At 38.8% G+C, this 6,730-nt stretch overlaps 1 protein-coding gene across 2 annotated transcripts in view; it reads left to right on the top strand.

Moving 5' to 3' along the window:
* The first annotated feature begins 340 nt into the window (after positions 1-340).
* LOC133139448 (immunoglobulin-like and fibronectin type III domain-containing protein 1) overlaps positions 341-6,730 on the top strand; it is a 44,630-nt gene continuing 38,240 nt past the window's right edge. For both annotated transcript variants that reach the window (XM_061259003.1, XM_061259001.1), the window contains exon 1: positions 341-481. The gene's annotated coding sequence lies outside the window, so the exon portion shown is untranslated. The remainder of the gene's footprint in view (positions 482-6,730) is intronic.

Below are 6,730 nucleotides of genomic sequence, written 5' to 3'. Positions count from 1 at the left end.
TCTGTAAATGCGGTTGTCTGATTCTTGGACCCAGAAACACACCTTCTGTGTTTGCAGGCTTCATCCCACAGCATCCTTTGTGATGACTCTTAAGTCCACCTGATCATGTACTCTAGCATCAAATTTACTTCCATTCAAGACCGACCATCTGCCTGATGGAAGACATCATGGGAAAAAAGCCTCTCCAACGCAACCCAATAGTGTCCTGAGGAAACCCAATCCAAGATATGTGTTACTCCATAAATCCTCTCACCCCTTCCTCTGTCCCTCCCTCCTGTAACTAGGGTGAGCACTTCATGAAAAAAGTGAACGGCAGCCCCCTGGTTGGCAGTGTGTTTGTCTGAGCACGAGGGAGCCTTACAGCAGGGTCACACGCGTTCCTCCAAGGATTTATTACCTGCAAACGTCAAAGGCAGTGGTCAGTTATCACCAAGCGTTGACACAGAGGAGCTGAGCAAAGTGCAGCGGCGATTGTGAGTAGGTAAGCTATCCTTCGCTCCTCCATGTAATGTGTGAATGTCACAAGAAGCTGGTCTAGTGATCAGGAGGTTGCAGGTTTGATTCCCAAGTGGAGCACTGGTATTGCATGGACCTGTGCTTTAGTACAATAAGAGAGTTCAGTTTAAAATGTGTCCTTTGTTGATCTACTGTCAGTAAGGCATCTGTGATCTTTTTTTGTATATATTATGTTTTGTATTGGCCTATGGGAATTGATTCGATAGTTTGCCTTGTGCTGAGGTAGGCAACAAATTAATTCGACAAATGTCTAAAGCACATTCTTTTGAGCTGTAAGAAAATCTATTTTACATTTGGATTTTAAACTGGATGTTATTTCCTTTGGAACAATGCATTTTTGCTTCTTTTTATTCATTCTTTTTCTCCGTAGTGGAGTAAATCAGTATGTAATTTCATTTCAGATATCAGCACTCTCACACCCTGTAATGAAATCCCCATCTTATCATGCCTAAATATACGGCCAAATGGCAGTGTAATAACAGGTTGCAGTTCACATGTTCCTGCTTTGATTTATGTGTTCAGTCACTTATTGCAAAAGCACTGCTGTGCGATTCGCACTGAGCACAATACCTTACAGTATATGTGGAAATGCTGAGTGTATCTTCTCAGATTTGTATGACCGTACTTGTAATTTTTGTCTCAATCTGATTTTTTGCGGTTACCGGTCATAACCAGGGGCTTCTTCCCCCTTCAGTGTTTATTGTTTGTGTTTATATCTAAAATTAATAGAGATATTTCAATGAAAGGCCAATGATGCCCCCCCCCCCCCATCTTAATATCATCAAAGGCATGAATAAGCTATATATATCTGTAGTGTGTCCTCTGTGTCTGAACAGCAAGTTCTCACAGCGTGTGCCATTAAATTATGGCAACCCGAACGGAATCTTCTGAATGTGATTTGGACACTGATTACAAGCTAATTAACTTGTCAGGCAAGTTAAAGCATAGATGATCCTGCCTGGCATTGAATCCACTGTGCATGGCATACTGAAGGCTCACCCGGGATTCAGTTACAGGCTTAACTGATTGGAATTCCTACGCAAAAATCATGCGAGGGGCGCGTCACATTCTCCATCGGGAATGACTGGTCTCGGAATGGCAGGAGTCGAGCCGGAGCGGGGTCGTGGTCAGGTGGTATGAAGTCACTGCAGTGACGGGTCATGGCTAACTATAGAGGAAGTGTAGGCCAATCGTGATCTATTCTGAGCTGGGATTTCAGGCAGGCCCCAGGAGAACCACGCCACATCGTGCGCAGTAGTGCAACATAAATTGTGGTGATGATGACAATTATGATTTCCCCTGCAGTGGGAAATTCAGTGTGATTCTTAAGGGCTTAGCTTGGCATGGGCCTTGACTGATATGAAGGGGATTGTTACATTTGGACTTTCAGATAATAACTGGGATTGGAACTCCAGAGTGAAGATTATCTTCTGTAAATTTTCTGTTATTATTCTTTTTTGTAATCTAGGATGAAATATTGTATGGTGGGAAATCAATCACCTGCTTATAATTTACATTTATAATTACAGTCAAACTACTGTGACTATACTGAACATGTATACCGCTAAAGTAAAATCAGATATCTTTCAAGCATTATATAAATAAAAAATGAATTACTGTACAATAACTGCCGAGTAGATTGGACATAAATCACGCAGTACTGTTTTATTTCTGAAATGCAGGCTCTGCTTATGAATTGCCCATATGGTTTGAGATAGTAAATCAGCCAATATTTTTGAGGATTACAATTTCACAAGAGACGCATAAATTGAATCAAAATTTTAAGATGCACCAATGGCAAATTGCTCTCTTCTTTTTTCATGCAATAATGTATTTATGGACCTGACAATTCTATGTTCAGCCTGCTTAGCTATTAAGGTGCCCAATTTACTACTTGCTATCAGGAAAATTTTATAAATGTTGGAGTCTGGTGAATTCAAGTATTAAACTGTCCCATGTGACTATGTGACACAACTTTCCAAAAATATAAAATATCAACCAAGTATGAAAACATTTTAAATGTAAAATGAATTGTAATGTAGCATTACCAATACTTTTACTTTTTCAAATGGGAGCAAAATAAATTGAATCATATGTACATATGTGGGAAGTCAGGTGGTTTTTGGGGCCAAGACAGAGGGCAATGTCAGTGTTATCAAAGAGCAGTTAGTCCTTCATGTATACTCCATTATGTATGGATGGTGGCCACAAGACTTTCAATAAGTAACATGGTTTGTGGTGATGAATATCTTATTTACATCTTAAACAGCACTACCTATATGACAGAAGCCCCAACAAAACTGAGCTATTTAATTGTCCAAAATAAATGATATAACCAGAATAAAGATCTCATTTTATAAATATCCCATTCTTTTTAGTTTATGATGTACAAAAGAAAATGTGCAAATGTGGCTCCATGCTATTTGCCGTCAGGTATTAGTTGAGTAATTGAGTTTTCACAGAGTACAGTATTTCTATTAATGTAGCCTACGGTATACCTCACTGATGAGTCAATTTTGCCAATCAGTGTATGAGTGCACACTCCATTTTTCCTTAGATAATGTGCGGCTTGCAGGCCCACGAGCAGAACAAGGACAACAAACCTATGAGGAGTAGAAGCAGAAATGTACAGTACATGAAAAATCCCTTTAGAATCACCAAACACTGACTCACACATCTTTCTGACTTCTCAAAAGAAACCGGCTTTTATGTGCTTGCCAAACAACCCCTGTGAGCGTGGTTTGATTTGAGACATGAAAGCAGGGTTTTCACGGTGCTGCGGCTGGCCGCCTGCCCGCCTGCTGCCTGTGTGCACAGTGTGTATTGGGACTGGAAGTGTTTCCCTGGCGCAGCTGCAGCCCTGGTCACAGAAACAGATGGAGAATTCACTGCTGGGGAAACCGAGGCGAAATTAAGAGATCGGACTATGGGAATGAGTCAGAGGGATGCAGCTGTGCGGTGTTTTAATCAAGGAAAACCAGATATCTGTTTCAATAAGAACAAGAATAGCCTTCAATCTCCCGCTTAATTTTACAGGAGAGGGGTTTGCTAGAACATGTTTACCAGGCAGGTCACACTTAGGAAGACGAAATGGGAGACGAGAAAGTTCAATCACTGGTTTTTGTGCTTTAGTGAACACATGCACCGCACGACCACAGTACACATCCTGTAGTGATAGTGTGCTACAAGTGAAGAATGCATGTTGATGTGTTGGGGACAGATGTTTTGTGTTCATTTAAAATCGCATTACTGATCTCAGCTAACTAAGCATAGCGATCTAATCTATCCATCATAACCTTACCAAGAGGTGACCTTGTGAATTTCAATCTGAAAGGGGATTTCAATCTGAAACATGTTTGAAAGGATGACCTCAGGGGTATTATTGCTTGAGGAATAGCTGGCTAGAACTGAGTAACCTTCACAAAAGCACTTGGGAAAACTTGATAGCACAGTTGTATATGAATCATTTGCAGTCACCTTTGAATGAGTCATGTGATGCACACATGCAAGAGGTAAGGTGGTGGTTTCCTCTAGTTGGCAAAGGACTTGCTGGCAGTGCCACCTATGTAATGGTACATTTCCTAGCTGCTTTAAATTAGTACACAACTATTTTGATATCATCTGATAGCCTAATATACTTTATTGGCTTATTGGCTTTCGAGCTTGGCTCATGCACATGAGTCTCCATGACTCCTAATGTTCAGAATGTATTGCAGTATAATGCACTCCAGTTAGTCACCTGAGAAATTGTATTTGTAATTTTCCAAATCTTCTCCATGGTAAGTTTGTGCTTTCATCTTATGGAATATATGATGTTTATGGAAATCCCATTGGTCTTTTGGACTCATCTTCACTATTGCGAAAGTTACATATCACTGCTTCTTTCAAACACTTTGTGATTTTGTGGGGGACTTTACGTTGTTTATTACTTTATGCCTATTTCAGAGTGCACTCTCAGAAGATGGTCTTCCAAATGGCTCCTCTGTGTCTCCAGACAGTACTAAAAAGGGTTCCCCTACAAACGAGCCTAAAAACCAGTCACGATTGTACTTTTCAGCATGTTTGCTGAGACAAATTAGGAAAAATGAACTATATGTTTTATGTCTGCTTGAAAATATGGATATGTTAACTATCTGTGACTTGTGTTAACAGTTAATAACCATTAAGGCAAAGTAATGGTACATTGCTTTTGCTACCTTTTTATTACAATGTGAATATCACTGTTGAACCTGACAATTAAAAACTAAATTCAGTTTAAAATAATTTTCTGTAGTGCTAAGAACTGTTTGAAATCTTTAATTATATTAGTTAACTTCTTCAATTGAGCTGCTAACTTGCAGTACTTGTGCTACTAATGAGATTTCATCCACCAAAAAGCGCCAGTTTTCTACTAGTATAAATTGGCCCTTGAATGTAAGCATGATCAAAATACTTATGGCTGGTGGATTACTTATTTACCCCAAAACATTTTGGGGTACGTTATCTTAGCATGACCTTACTTGTTAATGTCATTTGCTCCACCTTGGTTTTCTTGTCCTTGATATTTTGCATTGACTTATAACTAACCCTTTCCACTTTGCCAAAAACTACAAAAATGTTCTTTAATTAAAGAATAGATTTGGACCATTCAGACATTTGAAACCAATTTATGTAAGAGCATGTACATGCAGTGTACACAAAAGATACATTCAAATAAAAAAATTAAAAAACGCCCTATGTTTTTATAGTCTAGCACTGAATATTTATATTTGGGCGCAAGCTTGAATTCAAGTCTACTTCTATACAAGATTTGGTAAAGATATTGACAGGAATTCAAATTCCACATGGGTTTTCCTCACATGTCCCCAAATCACGGCAAATACAAAACCTCTGCATATCATATCTTTTTGTTCAAACACATGAATAACCAGAAAAGCATATTTTTATATTAAAACATTTTTTTTTGATGCAAAATGTAAAGAAAATGAACTTTTACATGTGTTTTATTCACATATATGTTTTTATAAAGCATGTCCAAAGTGTCCAAAAAGCTCTCTAAAAATGATTACTCATTCTAATGCTTTCTAACCAACCTGCATCAAATTTAAAATGAACCTTTATTTCAAAATTAGGTCAACAAGCCATTTTAGCCTCGTTAGCCAGTACAATTACAGGTTTATCTATAGCAAGTCCAAATCCTGTAATTTTTACCACCTTATAAGACATGGACATGGGGCTGGATTTTAGGAGGCTATTTACAGTATGATATTGATGTGTCCTACCGGAAATATTCTGGCCAGATGTGCAATAAAAGTGAGCTAAGAAGCAAAACAATGTGTCAACTTTTGAATTGTATATTTTTGTTCTCATATTGGAACCTAATTTTTTTGTAGAGAAATGGTATTAGATTGTTACAGTCTGTGGCAAAGTGATGGTTGTAAACCGTGTGCATGGCAAGGGGGAGTTGTATTGCGCTGCTTTGCAAATAAGAGGCTGATAAGCATCTAAACTGCTGTTCTTGCTAGCGTAGAGTCTCAATCTGGCATCACCATTTTGCGGTTTTATAATGTCACAGTTTTTATTATTTTGGAAAGGCAAAAATAATTTTGGACGTCAACAACTCAACCACAAGGGAGCAAAATTCATGGGGTAAAAACTATTTGCTTCATCCCTGCTGGGTTCCTCCCGGCAGTTTGGGTAGGATTATTCTCAAAAACAATGCTTTTCCTGCCAGGCTTTATAATTCAGAGAATAAGACAAGCCTGGCAAGTGAGGCAAGGGTGTAATTAATGTGAAGTTGGAATCAGAACAAAACAAAAAGTTACTTAATCAAGCAGGAAATCACATCACAGTAAAGATGCTCCTTTCCTGAAGGAGTGCAAAAATTCATGTCCCAGTGAGGCTCAATGCCTCCAGTGTGATTTGCAACCTGTTCGTTTGAACAAGAATGAACTACTGCAGGCTGCCGGCTGGGCAAAATAATTTACTTGGTGCATGTACCCAAAAGAACGTGCATAGATAAAGAAAAGGTTTGGCGCGCATTCAAAACAGGTATGCAGTTCGCAAAAAAAGGAAAACCCTAGTGAATAAAATGTACAGATATTTTGGCTATCAGCCTTTTCGGAAAGCTGATGAGTTGCTTTAATTTTGCAGAAGACAGCAGATGTTGCAGCATACCAGAGCAAAGTTCCAGAGCCAGTGGTGGATAGATTGATGAGGCCTGGTGGATTTTCTC

The sequence above is a fragment of the Conger conger genome, chromosome 10 (genome assembly GCF_963514075.1).
Source record: "Conger conger chromosome 10, fConCon1.1, whole genome shotgun sequence".
In the NCBI taxonomy this organism is placed as follows: Eukaryota; Metazoa; Chordata; class Actinopteri; order Anguilliformes; family Congridae; genus Conger; species Conger conger.
The sequence above is the reverse complement of the archived record's forward strand: the minus strand, read 5'-3'. Positions and strand labels throughout refer to the sequence as shown.